Below are 25,862 nucleotides of genomic sequence, written 5' to 3'. Positions count from 1 at the left end.
GTTACTGCGCAATTTCCTTTCGTCAAAAAATTTTATGCAATTGTTACTCTGTTAATATTACGCCTCTAACTTTACACTAACTCCAGGCAAACCAGCCTCTGTTATCAAGTTGTGACTTGTAATCTGTCATGAAAGCCAGTCACCCTTCGGAGTCACTGCATCTTTGGTAGTCGCACTGAGCCGCATTCTCTTGACCGCTGTTTTTGCGGTGAAATAAGCATCCCCAACTAAACAGGGGAAGATGCCAGGCTCCAGCGGAATATTACACACACTCAACACAGGCGGATCCCATATCCTCTACGTGGACGCGGCTCAACACACCATACCAGTCTCTTATACCGCCATCACCGATTACGAAGCTGGAATCATCGGGGTCGCAGACAGCCTTCATGACAACAATCGCACGGAGGCTGAGGGCGTTGCCATCCTCTTGGTGCTCATGAACGCTACCCCAAGATCCCAACGTAACCGACCAGATTACAGCATAATGTGGGTGCCCCCGCGGAAAAACAGAGCGACCAAGGCAGCTTCTCAAAATCACCTTCAATATCAATCTCTGCGGTAGCGCGACGGGTGCTGGTGCGAATTAAAGTTATTTCTCCCAGTTTCTCTCTTAGAGCTTTGGCAATAAAAATGACTGGATATCTGAAAATAAAAGGCGCGGTCTCTATCCGAATTCTCTGTGAACACCAAAACTGCAGTAGGGGCGCGCGCTCCTAAAATACCCGTGGGCAGGCCAGGGATATATTAGCTTTCTCTTTACGTGAGTTACATTCTGTAACCCATAAGTGGTGCGATAGCTCTACCACTGCAGCCTCTGTTAAAGCTGCGACAGCACCAATCGAATGTAAATTAAATTGATGTTTGGGGAAAAGAAATGGCGCAGCATTTTCCTCACATCTGAGTGGACACCTGCACCGCGCCGTAAGGGAAAGGAGAAAGGATGGAGTGAGAGAAGAAAGCCATACCGTCGTGGAGGGCTCCGCAAATTTCGACCTCCTGGAAATCTTGACGTACCCCCCGCGGTGGTTCTGTGGTTAGAGCTTTCGGCTACTGATCCGGAGTTCCCGGGTTCGAACCCGACCACGGCGGCTGCGTTTCAGGTTCGATGGATTCGAAACGCACCCGTGTGCTGTGCGATTTCAGTGCATGTTAAAGATCCCCAGGTGGTCGAAATTATTTCGAAGCCCTCCACAACGGCACCTCTTTCTTCTTTTCTTCCTTCACCCCCTCCTTTATCTCTTCCCTTACAGCGCGATTCAAGTGTCCGCCGATATGTGACTGATACTGCGTGATTTTCTTTTCATAAGAAACCAATTTTCATTTTCATTTTTCAATTTAGCGTGCACTGACATCGCACTAGAGTCACTGGAAGTTTTTTTTCCAGTGACCCTACATCGCAGAGTACAAGGGCGCATTTTGCGTTTGGGCTCCATCGAAATGGCACCGCCGCAGGCGGGCTTTAATGCAGGAACTCCGGCTCCATTTAGTCTGTCGCAACGTCTTGGCCGCCTTTCCTAATCCATCGAGTGGTGATTCTCCACCGCAGAGAACGCGGAAAAATCAAAATTCACAACATTTAGATTTGCTCCAAAAAACGCAAAATCGCATTGAACGAAATGTAATTATTGTCACCTTTTCAAATAGGTTCCTTTCATCGTTTCTTTAATTTCTTCGTTTAAAGTATGCCCTAGGCATGCAGCCGCTATAAACGCTAGTCGTCACTATGATGACTATGATATATACAAAACTCGCATACACCATCTCTTGAACTTTCCAAGAATGGTGGAGAAAAGGCCTGCTTATAAGCGTGCGTTCTTCACGGGCCGCACAACCACCATACGCATCAGTCAAACCTGCTCCGACGTCAAAGATATGCCACACAAGGGCACGCCTCGGGGAGTTAATATTTCTCCTCTGCTTTTCAACAATACTACGTTCAGGATGTCGCATGCACTACAAGCACTTCCAAGCGTAGACTTGACCATACATGGTAATGACATAGCGATATAGGCCAAAAAATCTTCCCTGGGCTGAAAAGAAACTACACTACATTCAGCAGCAGGAATAGTCGAGAACGTCACCTCTCGAAGCGCCCTCCATGGCACTGAGGGAAAATCCTAGATTATACTAGTACAGGGCCCACGATATGTCTCTACAGGATCCATCAACGTCATGATCAAAGGGTCAAACCATCAGGGAAGTTCACCTGATCCGCATTCTTGTACGTCTTTTGATACAGAGCAGCTTCCATGTCACGCACGTTATGCAAACTCAAAACCATTGAAATTTATACAGCTCGCATAATCAGCCACACTACAAAGCATCTCCAATGAATTCGAGAAGGCACTGTTCGGCTAGTACAAGCACTGGTACTTAGCCGTATCACATACTTATTATCTTTTCACAGCCTAACAAAGGGAGAGGAGCATCAAGTTGCCACCACTATAAGGGGATATACAAGGTGGCCTTTAACCTTCCTTTCTCTCCCTCCTTTATCCCTTCCCTTACGGCGCGGTTCAGGTGTCCAACGATATATGAGACAGATACTGCGCCATTTCCTTTCCACCAAAAACCAATTATTATTATTATTATTAAAAACACCCCGACGGAGTGCCTAGCCAGCCTAGGAACCTAACAGAAGCCATCCGAGCATCTCAAGCAGTGACTTCAGGCAACCCGAGCTTGACGAATGCTCATACGCCGAGTATAGTTTGTGCATTCGCGCATTGGATGCTCAATCCTCCCTCGAAAAGCAACATGTGAAGTACATAAGCGCGGCTTCAATACTGAACCACATGCTTAAAGATGTTCAGAGGCCGAAGACGAGCGCGAGTATCCTACCTACGCCGACGCCTAGTCAATTCGACGAACATGGCTTATGTAGACGCAGGAGCATAACTATACCATGACCACTACGCAGAAGCGGAAGTGGACCACTGCTTCTTCACTGTATTCACTGCTTCTATAGCCAAACTTGACCTTTGGATCACTTCAAGGTCAACTGTCAACGCACGGCGAAATCGCCTATCCATAACGCAGTGAAGTTTCCGCTTCAAAATCTTAAGGACGATTACGTCACTCACGAATTTGAGCGCAGCTCTGCAACCCACCGCGGTGGCTCAGTGATTTGGGCTGCTCCGCTAGTGATACAGAGCACCCGGGTTCGAACCCGACCGCGGCAGGCATGTTTCGATGGAGGCGAAGCGAAAAAGGCGCCCGTGTGCTGCGCAATGTCAGTGCAGTTAAAGATCCCCAGGTGTTCGAAGTTATTCCGGAGCCCTCCACTACCGCACCTCTTTCCTCCTTTATTCTCTTATTTGATCCTTTATCCCTTTCCTTACACCGCAGTTCATGTGTCCGCCGATATGTGAGACAGATACTGCGCCATTTCATTGGATCACACAGGCAGACAGGATACCTCATATAGCCCTACTTACTTGGGATGAGAGAGAGTCAGTTTAAAAAATTAACTTGACACACTTGGAGCGGCCGAATCGATGAATGTCAGCTATCCGGGCCGTGGAATTAATAATGATCCCGAGGTCCTTGTCATCTATGTCCGGGTTAACATCAGTGATAACTCCAGTGGTAGTCCGCTTCCCGTGAGCAACGTTGGAGCGGACCGCCATGCCACCGAGGACACCGGTTAATTCAGCTTGTGCACTGATGCACTGAGGTCTGAGATTTAACACCTGCGATGAGTACACTCTTCCATGCAATAATTGTGACTTCACAGACTTTTCCCGGAACCACCCGGTCGAAATAATTGGCGGTGGTTTAGCTCTGATTAAACCTGGAGTGACGCGATAGCTACAGCTGGCCGAGTTAAACTTGGTCACATGACCAGCCACGTGATGAATCACGCGATCAGCAATGGCGCCGCGCCGGCGCAAGCTTCTCCGCGCCACTTGACCAACCCCATGACAGCGTGGCGGCGGCGTAACGCTGAAGGCTTGAAATGCTATCGTAATGTAGCCATCGCTACAAAACTGGGTTAGCTGCTGTCTTTTGATTGTGTTCAGATTAGCCGTCTGTGTTGTAGCGACGAAGAACACTGAGATTACTCCTGGCTTGCCAACAGTCCTCGTAGGCAACTCACCCGCTGTTGATGGCCGGCGCAACTTCCTTTTCAGGCGGCGTGACTCAACCAGCTCCAAATTCCATCTGATATTTCATCTCTATCACTGTGGACTCATCAGACGAATCTGGAAGCTCCACATCAGTGACGTTCGCGGCACTGGAGTTGCCAGCTGGTAGAGCCGCAGTCTTCTCGACGGCGACGACGGGAGGGCGCAGGGGATGTGTGCGCGCCATCCCGAAAGATGACGAGGACAGGGTTAGCGCACAAAAGAAAAAAACTGCAGTAAAGTTGAAGTGCTGCAAACAAGGGACGTTCGGTACCACCACCATTTTTCCAGGCGACCTGTATAGCCTATCCAAAAGGCAGACGACTTAGGTTCTCTCTCCTCTTTCGCTCCCAGCTTCCGACCTTCCATCATGACGAAATTCAGGTGTTCCTTTCCTTTAGCTGAGCTATAAAGTGACCGGTTATCAGGAAATGAAAGTCGCAATAACTGTCTTACTTACCGGTAGACACCTCATCCGCGTCGTGAAGGATGGGACGAAGTGAAAGGACAAACCGATGATCAGGTTGTCGTAGTGGAGACCTTCGGAATAATTTCGATGACCTGGGGATCTTTAACGTGCACTGACATCGCTAGCACATGGGTCCCTTTTTCGTTCATGGTTAAACTGCGTGAAACAAACAGGGACAAGGACAAGAAAACATGTACACACACAGAGCGCGGACTTCCAACTTTTGTTCGAAAAACGCTTCGAGCGTTCCTTTTACACGCACCAACCCACCACGTGACACACCCAGGATCTAACACAGCAGATGTGTCACCAGACGTGTCACGTGGTGGGTTGGTGCGTGTAAAAGGAATGCTCGAAGCATTTTTCGAATAAAAGTTGCAAGTCTGCGTTCCGTGTGTGTACGTGTTTTCTTGCTTTTGTCCCTGTTTCGCGCAGTTTAATCATGAACGAGAAGCACCAACCAGCCCGCCAGAAAACCATTTTTGCGTCCCTTTTTCATTTCCCCTCCATCAAAACGTGGTCGCCACGGCTGGGTATTCTTTCATTCCAATTCAACTCTTTATTTTTTCGCACCAAAAAGATACGTGACAGAATGCACATAAACTGAATTAAATTATGCAAAATGTTCAAACACAGAGAACCAGCATAATCAAATTATCAACAGATACCACGAATATCTTCACAAATCTAAAGTGTGAAAAGAATGCATTACAAGAAGAGCAAGTGAAAGAAAAAACAAGGAAACATTGAGAAATTCACAAATGGTATTAAAAGATTACACAGGTACACAAAAAACATCTATGTATTAACAAAATGCACTTCAAGCTCGTTTGGGCTCACATAACCTAAAAAGTTCAGTCTATTAAGAGCTTATGCAAATTGCGTTCAATTGTCTGCAGTTTATAGTTATTTCGAAAATCAGGAATGAACCAGACATCCTTGTTGCGGGTGCATATTGGATTTGATACGCGTGTTAAATCATCAGTACGTATTAAGTTAGTACAAGCTTGAGAGGAATGGTAAAACAAGTGCAAATCCGGAAGACTTACATGTGTTAAAATCAAATTATTTTTTAGTTTTGGAAAACAGTTAGTGTTGGGGAGGGGTAAGCAACATTAGCAATATAACGAATGATTTTCTTCTTTAGAACCTGCATTTATGTTATATTTCGCTTTGTAGTGGTCGCCCAAACTAAGCTGCAATAATTGAAAGCCGAGGCAAAGGGAGCATAATAGATTTAAATGTTAACCCGAGTGGGGAGAAGCCATCGACATCCCGATAGTACTCCTGCTATCGAAGAGAACCTATCATAAATATTTTAGATGTGCCGATCCCTATCCAGGTGCGCTGAGAAGGTAACCCCAAGGAATTTATGGCTATCTAAAAATCGGATTTCGTGATTTGCATATTTATGTTCTTAAAGCAGCATTTCAGACTTGTTCCTTGCATAGAAATTTATAACCTTAGTCTTTTTAGCATTAGTCTGGAGACAATTTGAACAGAACCAACTTTGAAGTTTTGTAAGTATCCTATTGCACTCTGCCGTTAAATTGTTTATATCAGGACAAGAGATAAGAATGCTGCTATCATCGGCGTATATAATGAATTTTGAAGTATCATCAATGTTCACCATGTCATTTATGTAGATATTACAAAGCAGAAGGCCCACAATTTTTCCTGAAGACCACCTTTTGTTACAGGCAGAATATGAGACTAAGTACTTCCTGTATAGTTTGTCGCCGATTATGAGGTATGATTTAACGAGTTATAGGAATACAACGAACTCTCGACATTGGGTAAGTTTATAAGTTAAAACTTTGTGCTTTAGGGAACCAAATCTTTACAAAAATTATTGAAACATCAGAGAGTAAAGAGCCCTCGGTGCTCGAACTCTTGCCGAGCGCGCTAACGACTGAGCCATCGCGGCGGGTATGGGTTACAATCTCTGCCACGTGCATTCAGATTAGAGTTAAACGTGATACAAGAGGATGGATTGGCAGAAAAATTTGATTGAACGAGCGAGTTTCGACATTTAAATGGCTGAGGGCCACTGCACAGCCCTCAAATTACAAGCATGTCCAGGCCACTTAGGGCCATGGAACTGGCACCACGGTTCACAAAGCGAAGTTGAGTGCCCTGGTCCGCGATGCAAAGAGATCCTTCCATTCCTTCCATGTTCCTCCAAACCCTCCCATGTTCTTATGTCCTTGCTGGGGAGGATCGACAGAACTGCCTAAGGGAATGTAGTCTGCGGTTACTCCTCATAGGGTGTGCAATCTGGGGATACGGGGCAAGAGTGGGATAGAAGCTGAGGAGTGTGAAGAGTTCGGGTCTGGAGTTGCCTGGAAAGAATTTGTTGGGAGCCGCATAGGCGGAAAAGGAGAGGAGGTTAGAGTTAACTGGCATGGTGTGATATTTGGGTCGTTCAGAAAACTGTGCCACTCCCTCGAGAAATCCGGCCCATGGTCACCTTTTCCCGGCAAAGTACTCAGGCTATTTTATCGGCGGCCTCATTTGAGGGGTTGCCAGAGTGAGCCAGCACCCCACAAGCTCAATGCGCGTATCGAAATTTACGGTGCACATTCTCAATATTTGCCACACGAGTGGATGGATGTGGCCGCAGACAAGTTGAGGAATGACTGTTTTTAGTCGATATCTATGTAAGCCACATTGATTGGAGCGACAGCTAAAGTTACCGTAGCTTCCTCTTCGTCCAGAGTACAGGAGCGGGAGGGGCTCTACGAAGCGGGCGAGTGGGAGGGCTGTTGAATGGTAAGGTGCTGCTACCGAACGGCCTGGACCACGCATTGCGTCCAACCAACCAGGCCCTAATCTTTATGGAGAGGTTTTTCTGCGCGGGAGAAGGCGACGACGTTGTTCTGTATCAGAACGCTGCCTTCATGTCTCTGCAGATTTTGGGTAATTTGTGCCATAATCAGGTAGGTGCCGCTCCCTTTTAGTCAAGGCGATGAAAGTGGAGGCTGCTGGGCCTCTATTGGAACCCGGTGGGTCGGCAGCAGCCGCCCAGAGGAAGCGCCTGCACCGGAGAGTGACTCGAGCTGCCAGAGCACTGTTGTGTACTCGGTGCCAAGTGAAGACTCCTCGTCCTCGGCCGACGACGGTTTCATACCGGTTGTTGGCAAGAAGGCCAAGCGCAGACTGCGTAAACAAGCCGATTCGTCCTCATCGAGCACGTCAACGGTGTCCTCATCAAGCACGGCAACGATCATAACGGCGCGAAGTTCCTCGGCGCATACAGCCTTGTTTGTGCCGATTAACCCAATGGACAACTTGAACCTCCTGAACAGGCAAGCCATCTCTATTTATCTGGAGAGCCTCGTACCGGGAGGCATTAAAGATGTCAGAATCAACCCGTTCAAAAACATCATTGCCATTGATGTCGTGGAGCGAAGTGCACTAGAGAGTTTAACCGCAATCACCAAGCTCGGCAACATCAGTGTACGCCCCCTTATTCTCCAGGACAGCGGCACTACGGCTGGCGTAATCTACAACGCCGACATCGCCATCTGTGGCGCTGATTTACCCATGTTGATAGCCGGCAACCAACGCCATTTCCATCATTCAAGTTCAGCGCTTAGGAAGATCTACATGCATCAAGCTGACCTTTAAGGTTGACTGCATTCCATCGTACATGAAGGTTGGAAGCTTTCGTCATCCAGTTCGACCTTTTGTGCCTAAGCTACTTCAATGCAGGAAGTGTATGAGGATCGGCCGCGTGAGCGGCGTCTGCATCAAATCAATCGTGTGCCCGCGATGCTCCGAGTCACACAGCGGTGACGTTTGCCGCGCAACTACCTTGAAGTGCGCCAACTGCCACGGCCCTCGTGACTCTTCCTCGAAAGACTGCCCCCGTCTAAAGACCGAGCGGGCGGTACTGAAGCAAATGGCGCGAGACCATTCTACGCACAAACAAGCCGCCGCCAAGGTGCGACGACGTCGTTCACGCCGCCGAAGCTCGTCAAAGAAAGCAGTCACATTTGAAAATAATGCCCCAAACCCAACTGCAGCTTGTCCGCCTCCACCAAAAAACGTACCAAATCATGGGAGCCCAGCGCTTGGTGACGCTGGACCTGCTGCCTCAGAAGCAACTTTGCCACCACTGCCAAAGCCTTCTACGCCTACTGTGTCATGGATGTTGGCGCACTAAGGGCAGTGTGCGCCGCCTACGACTGATCCAGCCAACAGGCATGAACAAGGCCATGGCCCAGATATGCAAGTGATTGCAATGCTAACGTCCCTAATGGATGTCATGCGTGCTCTGCTTTCCAGCCTACGCACGCCAACAGCAAACAGCGCACTTCAAGTGCTGGACGCTCTACATCCAGTTCTTGCGGCTCTACAGTAGAAGGCATCATGGCTCCTTCGGACCTGTCTTTTAAAAAGAAAGTCAAGCAAGCTTTCATTTTCCAATGGAATTCTCGTGCAGTCCAGTCCCGGATTTCCGATTTACGGCACTACGTCTGCGAGAATCACTTCCCCATTCTTGTGATTTATGAACCGAAGATCCCGGCATTTTTGCGAATATCCGGTTAAGAGGCATTTGCATGACCCACGCTCAACAGATCCAGCAAAGTCATCGTCTGTATTCGACGTGAACTTACACATGTGCAACATTCAGTTCCTCCGAACGAAGACAAGCAGTACGTTTGCCTGAAAGTGACGAGCCGAGACTTGACATTTACGCTACTGACGGTGTACTTGGCGCCATCAAGTCGTTTTGAAGGCAGAAGGTTGAGTGGTTTGATGGCAGCTACACCTGCTCCGTGGGCCATTATGGGTGACTTCAATGCTCATCACACCTTGTTTGGAGGCGTTAGGATGGACGTTAGGGGAAGACAGCTTGAGTCATTCGCCTCTGAACATGACCTCCCGTGCCTTAATGACGGAAGCCCGACCTATATTCGAGAGGTGACTTATAGCAGCTGCTTGAACTTTACTTTCGTTTCACAGTGCCTTAACAACAGCGTCCGGTGGTTTTCGGATGTAGAAACCCATGGCAGCGACCATATCCCAACCTATCTGATTATTACCGGCTATTCCACATTTTCCCCAGCCACGTGTAGGCAGCCCATTGACTGGACAGATTTTAAATTACTTATGGAGGCTGCTTGCACAGAGGGCTTCTCTACCGGTCTTGAACAAAACATTAAGGAGGCCACAGAACACGCCACCTGTCCCTTTAACCCTGTCGCTAACTACACCGATTTTGACTTCGAATTGCAGCGACTGCGATCACAACGGCGCAGGGCAGAGCGCAGATACCGGCGCACAAAGTCGCGCCTTAACCTAAGAGATGCAAGGCGCATACAGAAGATTCACGCAGAATTCTGCCACTGCAAACACAACGCTGGAGGACATTTTGCCAAACACTTGATCCACGGAAGCCTTTGTCACGCGTTTGGAGCGTAATTCGGGGTCTTCGCCCGTCCCCTCAACAGCGCTAAACGTTCAAATCCGTCGCGCTCTACCAAAGGCGCAGTGTGGTTGAGGTAGCTGAGGATTTCTGCGCAAGAATAACAGGCCCTCCGAATCCAGGCGCAACGCTGCACTGAAAATGTTCCACCCTCATGGGATACTCGGACGGATGTACTAATCTCCATGGAAGAACTTGATGCAGCGCTGGCTTGTAGAACGTCATCATCATCAGGGCCCGATGGTGTGACATACTCCGCACTTGCCAACCTTGGCCAAGAAGCTCGACGGGCTCTTTTGGACACTTATAACAAGTCATGGACTGGTGGCATAGTTCATCATGACTGGAAGACCAGTCGTCTGGTTCCACTTCTTAAACCGGGGAAATCACCGCTAGACCTTTCATCATACCGTCCAAATTGCACTCGCCAGCTGCGTCGGCAAATACATGGAAAGAAAGCTTCTCACACGCATGGAATGGTACTTGGAGCGATATCAGATTTATCCAACCTTCATGTCTCTGTTCCGACGGGACCGCTCTTCTATCGACAACGTGGTTGACCTTGTAACGTCGGTGCAACACAGCAAAAGTTTGAAAAGATTGACCGTGACCTTGTTTTTGGATATCAAGGGCGCGTAAGACAACGTTATGCATAAGGCCATTTTGGACGCAATGGAAGCTGTTGAGATCGGAGGCCGCACGTTCAGCTGGATACGCAGCTATTCATCAGAGAAGTCGTTTTTTGTCCTGACTGCGGACGTACCAACGTTCTTATATCGAAATTCGCGCGGAGTCCCTCAGGGTGGAGTGCTGAGCCCAGTTCTCTTCAATCTTGCTCTCATCGGCCTGGTCGACGTATTGCCACAATCTGCTCAGATCTCTATATATCCAGATGATATTTGTACTTACCATCAGGGGTGACCCATCCTCAGGTTTGTGCAAGACTTCAAAAGGCGGCATCGATTGACATCTTTTCTTCGCTTGCAGGGCCTGAACATTTCGACCGAAAAGTGTTCACTTGTGGCGTTCACACGCAAAATAATGTCATGTTCCACCATTCGCATAAATGGCGAAATCATTCCCTATGAGAGAAGCCACCGCTTGCTTGGTGTTGTCATCGACAGGAACCTCTCGTGGAGTCCACATATCTACGACATGAGAAAGAGACTTATTGTGATTGTCCACGTCATCTCCTTCCTCGTGGGAGAGTCCTGGGGCGCATCAGTGCGCTCTATGCCGCAACTGTACCGTTCTCTATTTCTGGGCTACATGCGGTACAGTCTTCCGATATTCAGTTCCATTAGAAAGACAAATATCAAGACTCTTCAAAGTGTGCATGTGAAAGCTCTCCGTATCTGTCTTGGGCTGTTTAAATGTGCATCAAAGCAGCAACTGTTCTCGTTGCCCGGGAACATCGTGCTACTACATGCATTGCTGTTGACACCATGAGAACACATATTCGGCACCTCACATGGGTTCCCTGTCATCACCTCGCAACACTCCAATATTTAGGCCTCGTGCTGCGTTCGCCCAAGTCATTGAAGCCCATCGCGCATATCTTCCATCGGAGTTCACCCCTGCGTCGAGACCGTGCTCACCCTTATGGAGTCTTCATAAACCTCGGCTTCAACTCTATATTCCTGGCATTACGAAGAAAGCTGGTGTATCACTGCCCGCTCTCAAAGAACTGACATTGAATCGCCTACATTCTTACCAACTTCACCGCATACATGTTTACACAGATGGATCAGTTCACTCGACCAGTTCTGCGGGGTCGGTGGTGATACCGGCCAGATCCATCTTCATGAAAGTGAAGACGACTTATCCAACATCTTCAACTGGTGCGGAACTCGCAGCCTTAAGGGCTGCGGTTGAGTTCATCGGTCAAGAACCTTCACATGACTGAACGGTTTTCACCGACTCTAAAGCAGCCCTTAAAGCCCTGCTAGCTGCGCTACGCCGCGGGTCGCAGGAACAACTTGTTTCTGAGATCCGTCTACTGTACCACGGCGCAGTACCCAAAGTATGACATCATTTTTCAATGGCTGCTAGGACACTGTGGTATTAACGCTAATCACCAGGACAATGCGGCTGCGCGTTCTGCTCACAACGACGGACTTCCAGTGAGGATCCCAATATCAAGACCTAACGCTGCGTGTGGGCTTCGCCCTTTGACGCTGGAGCTCATACTTTCAGCATGGAACACGGGAGAGTTTTGCAACCTCCGCCTCAAGGCACTGGACCCTGGACTGCGCCTTCGTCTTCCACGTAACTTGGCACGTCGCGACGCAACATTGTTATGCCGTTTATGGATCGGCGTTGCTTTCACCAACCACTATGCTTTCCGGATGGGGATGGCCGACAGTCCTGCCTGTGAAAGCTGCGGTTGTGAGGAGACCATCGCTCATCTTCTCTGTGAGCACCCTGCATTTGCGAGTGCAAGACATACACTGTGTTGTGCCCAGGACCGTCTCTATCCTCGCCCATTAACAGATCAAAGATCCTCGGTCCTTGGCCACAGCAGTAGACTGCCCTCAAGGCATACAAGGCACAATTTGCCTACTTGAGAGCGACTGGATTGAGTGATAAATTGTGACAGCGTTGTGCGTGTGTGTGTGTGTTATGCCTTTTTCCCCTTCTCTCTTTCTCCTTTTAGTCCCCTAATTCCTCTTTCCCAGTGCAGGGTAGCCAACCGGAAACCCTTTCTGGTTAACATCCCTGCCTTTCCCTCCTCCCCTTTATCTATCTATCTATATTTTTATCTATATTGATGCTCTTCTGCGCGGACGTTCTCAGGCAGTGGTTTGAGCACAAGCAGGGCATGCACGGCGCGATAATGAGAGATTAAGTCTGCAGTGTGTGTAAGGCATCCGAATCTATGCCGTCCTCTTTCAGTGCCAGCCAGACGAAGGTACTGAGTGTGCCGATATGCATCTATAAGTTCTTGTGTTGTGTTATGCATTCCTAATTTCAAGAGCCTGTCTGTGCATGTTTTATTTAGTAGACTAAGTGCTGACTTGGTAGCCAGGCTGATAAACAGCAATGTTTTTATCGTTTTGCGCACTAGAGAGATTTAGGTATGGAGAGGCATAGAGAATGCGACAAAGCACAGCCATACAGAACTTTGAGATTGCCTGGTTCTTCTAGACCGACTCGTGAGCATAAAGCCCTTCTAAGCAGATGGATGACGGAGTTGGTTTATTGTTTTAGAGCTTGCAGGGTAAGGTTGTTTTCCTCGTATCCTGTAAATGCAGGCCTTCTGTCTATGCAGAATTACTTATTCTCTCCTCTACCTCTCCCCCCCAGAGGCCAAGTAGGTGACCTGTCTATCCAGAACGGCATGCAAAACGGCCCTTCTCCTTGCCTTAACAACCGCTTCCGCCAAACTTCTTCAGCGGGGGTACATAATACCCTACAAGAGCTAGTGAAAGCACACTCATGGGCGAATACCACGGACTATATTGGACGATAGCCGGGCAGTAACTATAAAATAGAGTAGATTTCACCTCCCTGGTCAAATTACTGCTCTGCATTCCCCTCTCGAAACCGTCAGCGCAAATGTTTACATCCCGCCACTCCCGAAAAACACTCACTTGGAGTACAATAACAAGCGACCCATTTTCAGAGCTAGGGTCATTTTCAAGCGCTACCACCCGTTCACACCTGCCGTCTATTTGGTCGCCACTGAATATCCTCAGCAGTCCGCAATCGCTATTGCAGTGACGAAAAATGCTTATAAATTAGTTACCTGTGCCATCATTCGGTGCTCGACCCAATCTATGGAAGGGGAAGAGGTGGCAATGGGCCTTCCAGTTAGCCACACCTCCTCAGAATACATTTTCTCCGATTCAAAGACAGCCATATGAAATATTGCAAAAACGAAGATCCACACTCTGGCCGCTGACATGATTCAATCTGCACCCTCTTCTAATCGCCACATCACCCTCCTGCGGTGGGTGATAGTGACAACTCACTCACTGCGGATCATAGTGACAACATTTATTTATCATACAGAAAGTCTTTGGGGGTCGTGACCTGAAGGGAAAGGCCCTTACAACCACTAGGTGGGGATGCCTAGTCAGGCACCTCATTGGCGGTTGCCGCAGCCCGGGCACGCTGCGTTAAGGCTCTTTGGGCCTGGAGGGTGCAGCAGCCGGACAGGGTCGCCTCCCAGTCCTCTCGGGTGGGGTTTGGGATAGGGTGTAGGGATGGGTTCTGCTGGCAGGCCCACACGATGTGGTAGGTGTCAGACATCTCCCCACAGCGTGAGTACCGCCCGTCCATTTGATGATCGAAATGCTTTAGAGTTGCCGGGCAGAGCATCTTGTTAGTGAGCAGGCGCAGGAGTACCCGCACGTTGGCCTTCCCCAGCCCTTTGCACGGGGTGGGAAGAGTTTGGTGCGTGGATTTGGAATAATCACATATTTCCTTACAAGTGTAAACCGGATTGAAATCGGAATCCTGGTCAGCGTCGGGTCCCGTGGCGAATGCCCGGAGAAAGAGCGCGCGGGCGGCGGCGTCGGCTGCTTCGTTTCCGCGGAGGCTTTGGTGACCTGGAGCGCAAAAAGAGAGATCAGTGCACAGGATCCGAGTCTCGGCTACAATTTTGGTAGATGCGATAAGCCAAGGGAGTAGAGCACACTTTCTCGACGTTTCGACAAGCCCCTCTAGAGTTGGTGATTATGTATTTAGAGGAGGAGTCGGAGGCTGCCAGGGCGATGGCAACCTCTTCTGCGTGAATTGCTGACTGGGCCTTTAAAGTAAGGCCGTCTACTGTTTTGCCTTCGTGGACGAACGCGGCCGTGTACCAACTCCTGGGGTCCGAACCGGAGGCGTCCACGTAGAATACTCCTGGTTTGCTCCCAAAATGGCGGTGCAAGGCTTCCATCTGCGCCAGGCGCCCGCCATTATGGTCCTCTTTGGACATGTTGGTGAGGAGAGGCCGGACGTTGAGGGCGCGTCTCCATTGTACGGGAAGGCGGCAGCTCTCCTCTGTGAATTGGGTGTGCTGGATGTGAAGACGGGCTAGAATGCGGCGACCCGACCTTGTCTTTGTGAAATTGTGAAAGGAGTGTAGTGGCTGTGGAGGTGGGCGTCCCGAAGCTCTCTGAAAGTGTTCACCATCCCCAGTGCCATGAGGTGGCTGGTGAAGGTAGACTGGGAGTTCCAGCGCTCATATCATGATTTTGCGGATCATGACCTCAAGGGCATCCTCTTCCTGTTTCCGCAGGTGGAGGTAGCGAGTCGAATACAAGATTCGACTGGTCACGATTGCGTTTGCCAGCCGCAAGGCGTCTTTGCATCGTAACCCACCGCGCTTGTTGGAAACCGGGCGGACCATGCAGCCCACTTAGTCCCCCACCTGCTGGAGCTTTGCGAGTGTTCTGTCGCAGCGTCGCTGGTTGTGTATGAAGAGTCCGAGGATTCTGATTTCCTTGGATTCGTGAATGGGACCGCTTTGCAAGGAGAGATGGAATTGTGTCGAGAATGTGCGCGAGGGGCGCATATGCACGAATTCCGATTTCTACGGAGAGCATTGCAGACCACAGTCTCGGGCATAGAGGTCTATTATGGTGGCGGCAATTTGCAGGCTGGTCTCATATCCCCAAGGCGTCCTTGCGTAGCCCAGAGGGTGATGTCGTCGGCGTACAGCGCGTGTTGGGCTCCTTCGACCGCACCCAGCAGGGCAGGTATGCGCATTATGCCTATTTTGAATAGCAGAGGGAACAGCACCCCGCCTTGTGGAGTTCCCCTCGTGCCGAGCAGGAAAGGTCCATGCTATTGGTCCTGTATTCGGATGTAGGACAGTCTGTCCGTGAGAAATTGTTTCACGTAATTGAAGGTATTGGTACCGCAATGAGTTTGACACAATTATGAGAGTATGACTTCTTGGGTTACGTTGTCCAACGCTCCTTTCAGGTCGAGCGCGAGGACAATTTTGTCGTTTTGGGGGTGTGTGATGGCGTTCAAGATTTCACGGTCGAGTTGGAGCAGGACATTGGAGTTGGAGCAGACCTTCCTGTAACACACAGACAGTTGTCTGTGTGTTCCTCCTGTTATCATGAAGAGCAGCATGCCTGTTTGCCACCTGCCTATGTGGCACATGAGCCGCCTATACTACGTGTCCTTCCCTGGCAACACCAAACGTCCTGAGGTAGTCTTCAAATGGTTATAACGGCGTTATACCAAACAGGACGTTCTGAGTAGTTTTTCAAAGCATCTGGAACAAAAAAACGTGTCATGAGAATGTCCTAATATCGTAGTTTGCTGCACGACTCGAGGATGTAAATTCTTCAACAGTCATAAAAACGTCCAATCGCGCGACAAAATTGTGAAAACAATGGTTGTTGAGGGAAAAAAAATAGCGCAGTAATTGTCTCACATATTTCGGTGGACACCCCTACCACGCCGTAAGAGAACACAGGAAGGTGGAAGTGACACAAGATAGAGAGAAAGAGGTGCCCTAGTGGAGGGCACCGGAATAAGGTCGACCCCGTGGGGACCTTTAACGTGCACGGTTATCATTTAGCACACGGGTGCCTTTTGCGTTTCGAAACTTCCTTCTTTGTGGAAAGGTAATGACGCAGTATCTTTCTCACATATCGGCGGACATATAAACCGTGTCGTAAGGAAAGGGATAAAGGATGGAGTAAGAGAAGAAAGGAAGAAATAGGTGCCGTATTAGAGGACTCCGGAATAATTTCGACCCCCTGGGGATATTTAATGTGCACTGACATTGCACACCAAACGGGCGCCTTAGAGATAGAGAGAGAGAGAACAACTTTAATTTCCGCCAGAAAAGACGTTTCTCCCCACCCCCGGCACGCAGGCCTGGGGGACGGGGAGTGGTGCATCCGCGGTTAGAGGCTGGCTGGCAGCCCTTGACTGGTAGCAGCCTCTTCCGCCAGGTGGATGATGTCGCGCTGGTGCTCAGGGTCCGGGCTTCTTAGCAAGGTCTCCCACGCTTCTCTACTATCAATATTTTCCCGCCCCGGCAGAAATGGAACTCCCAAATTATGAGGTCGAGGGTCCTTCTCTCCCCCACAGTGTGTGCATCGATCATGCGACCTCAGCTCTGGGTACGCGTGGTAAGCCGATCTCGGTTTCATAAATGTACTGGTTTGTAGCCACCTCCACGCGAAAGCTTCTCAGTTGTTTAATTTGGGGGGATACCAGCCTACGTCCCAATTTGTAATGGCTAACAATTTCCCCGTAATTTTTCAGGCGCCTTCTTTCCCCAGTGCTCGGAGAGCTCTATGGCTACCCGGAAATAGAGAGCTCGGGCTAGCCCGTGAGCCGCCTCGTTACCGGGGATGGCGGCGTGTGCGGGTTTTCAAATTAAATGAATTTTCCTATCCAGCGGAAAGGCGCTAAGGCGCCTGTGTGCTCTGCGCTGTCAGTGCACGTTAAACATCCACAGGTGGTCGAAATTATTCTGGAGCCCTCCACTACGGCACATCTTTCTTCCTTTCGTCTTCCACTCCCTCCTTTATCGCTTTCTTTACGGGGTAGTTCAGGTGCCCAACGATATATGAGACAGATATTGCGCCATTTCCTTTCCCCAAAAACCAATTAGTATTTTATATCCAGCGGTTGTTGGTTAAGGATCTTGGCCGCTTCCTGTGAGATCCTGCCTCTTCCAAAACTTTGAATGGCAGTTTTACTGTCGCTTACTCCGAATTTTGCTTTTGTTTCTACGCAGGCGAGCGCTATAGCAACTTCCTCCGCAGTCTCTATGTTGCGCCCCCGGATGGCTGCTGCGGACTGGAGCCTCTTGGCCGTTGACGACCGAAGTCACTGCCGCTCCCGTCGATCCACCCGCCGCATCAACATACGCTACGTCCGCTTTCTCCATATTTCCGAACCTCAGCCTTAGAGTCTCACATCTCTTGGCCCTGCGTTCTACAATGAACTCTAGGTGCATTTTTTTCGGGAAGCGGGGGACTACCAAGGCGTTACTTCGTTCCCTGTCGATTTCAACTTTCATTTTTGTCCCACTTTCAGGATTTATTTCAACTGCCGTTAGGATTACCGTGCCGGTTTTCGTTGAGCTGAGTCTCTCAATTTGAGAGGCGCGCACTGCTTTCACTAGTTCTATTCATGTGTTATGTACCTCTAACCCAAGCAGTCTCTCCGTCGAGGTACCCATCGGTAGCCCTAGAGCCTTTTAAAGCGAAAGCTTCATTAGCCGCGAACTTGCGATTTCGCCGTGGCGGTGCTTCGAGGAGGCATATGACGTCACGATGCGCGCCGCGCCGCAGATATCTCTCTCCCTCTCGCTCCATAGCCCCTACTGCACATGCGCCACTAGTAGCACCGAGCCACAGGTGTTCCGCAGCTGCGGCAGTGTGCGCCTTTCCTCAAAATCCAAGTTTCAATTTTCAGTTTTCTCTTTCTTCTTTCCCTCCCTCCTTTATCCCTTCTTTACGGCGTGGTTCGGTCGTCCACCGATATATGTGAGACGCTTAATAATAATAATAATTGGTTTTTGGGGAAAGAAAATGAAGCAGTATCTGTCTCATACATCGTTGGACACCTGAACCACGCCGTAAGAGGAAGAATGAAGGAGGGAGTGACAGAAGAAAGGAAAAAAGATGTGCCGTAGCGGAGGACACCGGAATAATTTCGACCACCTGGGGATATTTAACGTGCACTGACATCGCAAAGCAGAGACGGTTACGGTGCCATTTCTTTACATCAAAAACCAAACAAAACGAGTGAGCCGACAGCGTTCATAGAGTTCATTGGCGTTAACAACTTTTCAAAGGCCGTTCATTTTCGCGAAAGGAAAGACACACAACAGGCTCCGTGGGTAAGTGGAGAAGTCAATCTCGCTTTCATGTACGTGGCGCTGGTGTCTTACCGCAAAATCCTGCTTTGATTGCGTTCCGTAAACTGGACTGGCAGCGAGCCATCCCTGCCACCCTGGGAGGTGGCATGCAGTTAATGGCTGACCACGAGATTGATCACCAAATTAACGCTGCGGCCTAGCTATTGCTGCAATGCCGCATCTCAGCGACAACGCTGTCAGCGCTAATGCATTCAAGCCACATCTCTCTCTCACCACCGCCACGTGTATCAAAACACGAATGAGGCGTCCACATATTCAGGGAGCCAGTTATGCGCCCTTCCTTTGCTCAAAGCCATCGCCGTCCAGAACATTCTCAACACCAACGCGAATGAACACACTGAACGCCGACATCTTTCCCTTTGTATACCCTGGATTAGCTGAGCTAATCCACATTAATTTTTTAACACATTTGCTGATGAGTGCATCCATTTTACCGTTTGGCCTCCATGGACACGCGGCCGCCGCGGTCCGGTTCGAACTCGTGTACTCTGGATCAGTAGCCAAGATCTCTAACCACTGAGCCACCGCGGAGGTTTTTTGCGGTTCGCTTCCATCGAAACGCGGTCGCCGCGATCGGGTTCTAAACAGGGTAGGTACTCCGGCTCAGTAGCCGAGCGCCATAGCCACTGAGCCAAGGCGGTGGGCTGGATGCCACTCGTCCTGCGTCGTACGATCGGCTTGGACGAGCACGAAAAGCGTGCGCGCCAAGGTGCCATCGTGGAGACCGACGGTGGAGCCGGTGGAGCGTGGTGCAATCCCGTCGTGTAGCGCGCGCTAGTACACCTCGGAGACAGAAGAAGCTGTTGACGCAGAAAATTTCACTACACAGTGGCCTATAGGAGGCATCGAAGAAAAGGAAAAACATTCTTTCAATTCTCCTTTATCTCGTAGTTCCCTTACGGCTCGGTTCAGGTGTCCGATATATGATATAGATATTGCGCCATTTCCTTTCCCCAAAAACCAATTATTATTGTTATTATGCGAAGCATGACAAGTGGGCATATTAACGCGACACCGTTAAGGAGCTCGGGTGGCAGTAAAGCCAGTGTCGTCGGCATCAGGCGTGAGCAAAAAATTCCTCCTCCTCCTCGTGAGCAAAAATCTCTCCTCCTCCTCCTCGCAATGCATGCCACTGCCCCAATAGATAGCGCGCGACGGCAGCGCAAGGAAAGGAAGGGACGCCTGTAAGATATTTCGGTGGACAAGCCGGACCGCGCCGCAAGGGACGGAAAATGAAATGAAAATTGGTTTTAAGGAATGGAAGTCGGGCATGTCTCACATATCTTTGTGTGCACCCGAACCGCACTGTAAGGAAAGGAAAATGAAATGAAAATTGATTTTAAGGAAAGTAATCGACGCGTCTGACATATGTCTCATTCGGTTGCAGTGGGGCCGTACGGGCATAATAATAATAATTGGTTTTTGGGGGAAAGGAAATGGCGCAGTATGTCTCATATCTTTGGACACCTGAACCGCGCCGTAAGAGAAGGGACAATGTGTCGCACGCATCTATACTGACCAACCACTCCCAGATGATTGTAGGCACCCGCACCTACAACTATATATGCCAACATTCTCCACAACCGCACTGCCGAACTCTACATTGGAGACCTGTGCAGCGAACAAATCGCCGTGGGCACCGGGGGACACCACAGGGAACAGTCTTGTCCCTGTTCCTATTTTACATCACTATGTGAGGCCTCCCCTCACTTCTGGACACGATACCCCATATCAAACACTCACTATACGCCGACGATATCACCCGTTGGACCAACTCCGGCTCGGACGGGGAGATACAAGACTCACTCCAACAGGCAATCGACACCGTCCACGCTGTCGTGCAGGCGAACGGTCTCGTTTGCTCTCCCACCAAATCCGAGCTGTTAGTCATCCGGTTTAGGCGGTATCGCCGACCCATCCCCGACCTCCAAGAGCCGATCACACTCCACATCGACACCCACCTCATACCTCCCGTGCAGACCATCCGCGCGTTAGGTGTGCTGATGCAGAACAACACGCAGAACTCTGAAGCCATCTAACTCCTCCGAACCACCGCCACCAGGTCAACGGCCTTATCCCCCGCATCGCCACTCGCAACAGAGGCATGCGGGAGACCTACCTATGCCGCCTCACACAAGCCTTCCTTCTTAGTAGGATTGCCTACTCTTTCCCCTATTACCACCTGCGTCGCAGAGATGAAGAGGCCGTAAACAGCGTAATCCGCTCGGCGTAAAAGGCAGCAATGGGACTGCCCTAGTCCGCCAGCAGGCAGCGTCTGCTCCAGCTCGGGGTATAAACACCCTCAAAGGGCTTTTAGAAGTCCACAAGACTGGCCAAATACATCGCATTTCTCGCACCAAGTACGGTCGTTGCATTCTCGACCGTCTTAACATAAGCCCTATAGGTGATATCCATCTCAGTTCTCTTGAAACTGGAGTCTGTAGTCGGCTGATCGTCAAACCCATGGCCAAAAACATGTTGCTTGGCCGCCACGATACGCGCCGGCAACTCAAGGCCCAGGCTCTGGACGACACGTACTCCACCGACGAACACGCCATGTACGTGGACGCGTAGAAATGCGACTCAAAAACACATACGTGGCCTGCGTAGCCACGCCAAGCATTACCCTCATCAACGCTGCCACAGTGCGCGCACACTCCCCCACCGCTCCCGAAGAGTTCGCGAACGCGCTGGACGTCGCAGATCCCCGCACACGCACGATTCTCGGTGACTCTAAACGAGAAATTCAAAATCTCTCGACAAAAACAATTTGTCTACCTGCCGCACACATCCACCGCGGCTGCACTCTCGACTGCACTGCAAGCTTAGTGTGGGTACCTGCGCACGCGGGCAACTCTGGGAACGAGGGGGTCGACTGTTTAGCCCGACGCCTAACCAACCGGGCAGCCGACCCCTTGAACCCGAATGCTCTCGCTGAGGTCCCCCTATCCTATGCGGAAGTCACCAACTTCTACAAGGAGACAAGACGCGTGTACCCACCACCCCAACCCGGCCTCGAAAGAGCTAAACCACCATGATTCGCAGACTGCAGACCATTTCGATTCTCAGTCATTCTCGACTATATCTCATCCCTGACGGGGAATATGACCCTGTCTGTCCTAATTGCGACCATGGAGTGCTTGCCACTCAGGCACACTTCCTCTGGGGATGCGACGGTAAGCCGCCCCCGCAAACTTTACTGCCAGCTCCCTCCTTGGAGGGTTCGACCCAACTTCTTGCAAGACGAGACAAGAAGACACAACGCGCACTTGTCTCGTGGGCTCAAGACGTCGCCCCCACGTGGGGGCCGCACTCAGCGATCCTGACCTCACTCCCAACCCTCAATTGGTAAGTAAAGTTTTTCTCTGTCTCTCTCAAAAGCCGCCAGTGTCCGCGGCGCATCAACTGCGCCATGAACTAAAAAGACCAGCAACAATTAACAGGCGAGCAAAACAGCCAGGATACAAAGCTCGAAATGTCCTGCCGATGGAATCCCGCATGAACCGGCAACAAAAAGACACGCGATACCACGCAGGTGACTGTAGCGTGGCGATTAGATTCTGGGAGGGGGCAATTCGGACAGGTACTGGAGCGTAACACACCCCACCACTCTTGCCGTTCACAAATAGGCAGCACACTGCCCAAACTGTTTTACATATCACTTACATTGCATTACTTAGAGAGCAAATCCATCAGCAAACTAACAATGGAGCCAGTGCCATTCAGCACTGCTGCTGAATCCCTTGAAAGTGAGCGCTAAAGCATAAAAGCCCGAAGATGATATTTTATCAACATTTAATTGGAAGTGAAAAGTGGAAATTAGATGCTGCGCATATAGTGACCCTGCACGCATCAATTTTCATCAAATTTTTATTTGAAGAGAGATCAGTTTAATGTCTTTGTAATGAAAAAAGAATTTTTTTCAAGTGTTTAGTGCTTCTTGGTTGTCAAGGGGGGAGATAGGCATTCTTGCTTCAAGTTTGTAAACTTTTAAGAGTGTTAGCCCTAACTACCTAACATTTACTCGCTTCGATTGCGTTACTCCGTCCGCTCTCAGACATAATAAAATGGCGGCTTAACTGCGTGGTCGTAGCCCTAACACCTAAGGGCACCAAATAATAATAATAATTGGTTTTTTGGGGGGGGGGAAGGAAATGGCGCAGTATCTGTCTCATATATCGTTGGACACCTGAACCACGCAGTAAGGGAAGGGTTAAGGAGGGAGTGAAAGAAGAAAGGAAGAGAGAGGTGCCGTAGTGGAGGGCTCCGGAATAATTTCGACCACCTGGGGATATTTAACGTGCACTGACATCGCACAGCACACGGGCGCCTTAGCGTTTTTCCTCCATAAAAACGCAGCCGCCACGGTCAGGTTCGAACCCGGGAACTCCGGATCAGTAGTCGAGCGCCCTAACCACTGAGCCACCGCGGCGGGGCGGCACCAAATCCCAGGCCAGGCGAAGAAAATGTGACACCCTCCAAGTGACCACGCACGCGCGCAGTCATCAGGCCGGCAGGCTGGCCGGGTTACGCCCTGTACTACCGTTCCGCTATACATGTACAGTCTTGGTCAAAAGTCTAAGGCCACAGCGTTCAACTTCAGCGAAATGAATGTTGCTAGAATGCCCCTGTTGCGGATGATTCAAAACACAAGTCAAGCAAGAAGCTTCTCAACCGCAAGGCGAAACCTTAAACTAGCATTTCAAGGACATTTAGTCTTTAATATTGCCGTAATGGCTCTGTTATGCGGCAGAAGTGGAAAGCTTTTGGCGTTAAGACTTTTGACCAAGACTGTACCATCTGAGCGTGTGTCGATGCTACTGCCGCTTAGGGTCGCCTTTGGTGACAAACTTATGGCCCACCCACTTGGCACAGACCGTTTGGAGCAGTGGCAAAATAATTCGCACAATTCGGCGTCCAAAGTTGTCAGCGGAAAACAACTTTGCTGAGAGTTTTCAATTCGTTCATATGGTGGTGGTGGTAGTGGTTTTATTAAAAATAATAGTAAAAAGGAAAGAAAAGATTTTTGCTAGCCCCGGCATCTGCCATCGATACTGAAGCACCTGAGCTGGGGCAGCGGAAATAAAGGACAGCAGGCAGAATGAAGAAATGAAATGAAAGAGGTGAGGGGACAGGAATAGAGGACAGGGGGAGAAGTAATATGTACAAACTATTTACACAATAAGTAATGTGTCCAGGTTGTGCGCGTGATTAGTTCAGTTTAGAGGAATTAAATCACACACGCGCACAGCACTGTGTAGGTTACAACTGGAGTGGGGCGTCCAGTTATTAATCGTTCAAGGTAGAACTCGCGGAGCGTTCGGTCACTGCGTGTAACTACCTGACGGAGAACAGACGGGACGTCAAGCCCGTGTGTTCGAGGAATGCACAGAGGCTCACCAAAGTTCGCTCACGAGTGCGCGCACTGCCCTGCGGCCACAATAGCGTCTTGATGGAGTCTGGTAGTATGCCCTGCGCCCTATAGGCCGCGAGCATATCGCGACGAGCATCGGCGAACGCGGAGCAGCGAAGGAGCAGATGTTCTAGTGTTTCCACTGCACCGCATCCGTCACACACGTCACTCATCGCGATTCCGTGCCGCACCCGTCGTTCCCCGGGCCACACGCAGCCAATGCGCGCGCGGAGGATCATTGCACGTTGCGACCGTGTAAGTGCGCGACAGCCTGTGACACTGTCGATGCGCTCACCTCCCGCGATGCGTGGGTCGGGGTGCTGCTTTCGGAGATGGTCGTGAATGGCCGCACGCACGTCCTCCAGCGCAAGGGGCAGATCGCTGGCAGGTAGTTGGTGTGCAGCGGACGCGAGGTCGTCAGCTTCTTCGTTGCCGGCGATGCCGCAGTGACCGGGCACCCACTGTGCACGCACGGCACAACCTCTCTGCGCGAGGCGCTCGATGCGCGAGCGAATTTCCCGCACTAGTGGGGTACCGCGGCCGTTAGATTGCAGGCGTATGAGGGCGGCGCGGGAGTCGCACAGCAGAGCACTCCTGGGCGGCGGAGGGCCGAGGGTGAGCAGCAGGTCCAGCCCGAGCCGGATCCCCATCAACTCCGCCGTGGTGGAGGAGCCCAGGAAGGTTGCGTGTTGCTGGCTGTGCAGTCGCAGGGCGGGGATGGTGGCCGCCGCAGCAAGGGAGCAGCTGTCGCGGGCCACTGAGCCGTCGGTGTACACGAGGAGATGGTCCTGGAGCTCCTCGTGTATGACGGCTCTGGCCAGCTGCTGCACAGCGCAGAGGGGTGTGCTCCGCTTTCCCGCGATGCCGACGATCTCTAGCTGTACCTCCGAGGCAGCAGGCCAGGGCGCGCAGGAGCCGTAGGGGGGTGGGCCTTGGGTCAATTGCTCATACTCGAGCAGCGCCGCGCCCATTCGTGAGCGCGGGTGCGAGCGCATACGCTGCAGCAGCGAGCCGCCGTCCGGTGCGCGGTGAAGCCGGTCGATGTGATTCAGTGCCCTGCGCGCTGCTTGGAGCTCAAGGGGCCACGCTCCTGCCTCGGCCAACGTTGCGGCGCACTGCGAGTTTTTGGGCACGCCTAGGCACACGCGCAGGGACTTGCGGTGCTGAAGCTCGAGCTTCTTCCAGCACGGCTTGCGCACCGTGACGAGTGGCAGCGCATAGAGCACCGCCCCCAAAGCTGCGGCATTGTATAGACGCAGCGCGGCTTGCTGGGAGATGCCCTGGCCTCGAGCGGTGAGCTTGTGCACGGCGGCGGTGATCCTCTTCATCTGCAGACAGGCCTTGGTCGCCGCGGGGCGGAAGGAAAGGCGCCAGTCGATGTCCAGGCCAAGGTACCGCACCGATTTACGCCAAGGAATCGGAGTCCCGTCCAGTGACAGTGGCGCAAGGTGCGCGCGCGAGCGCGAAACGCAGGCCATGGCCACCGATTTGCCCGCGCTCAGTGACAGACCAAGGCCGCGCAATCTGGCATCGATTGCGGTCAGGACTTCCTGAAGGCACCCCCG

This window comes from Amblyomma americanum, chromosome 5, assembly GCF_052857255.1.
Source record: "Amblyomma americanum isolate KBUSLIRL-KWMA chromosome 5, ASM5285725v1, whole genome shotgun sequence".
In the NCBI taxonomy this organism is placed as follows: domain Eukaryota; kingdom Metazoa; phylum Arthropoda; class Arachnida; order Ixodida; family Ixodidae; genus Amblyomma; species Amblyomma americanum.
This window is presented reverse-complemented; position numbering follows the sequence as displayed.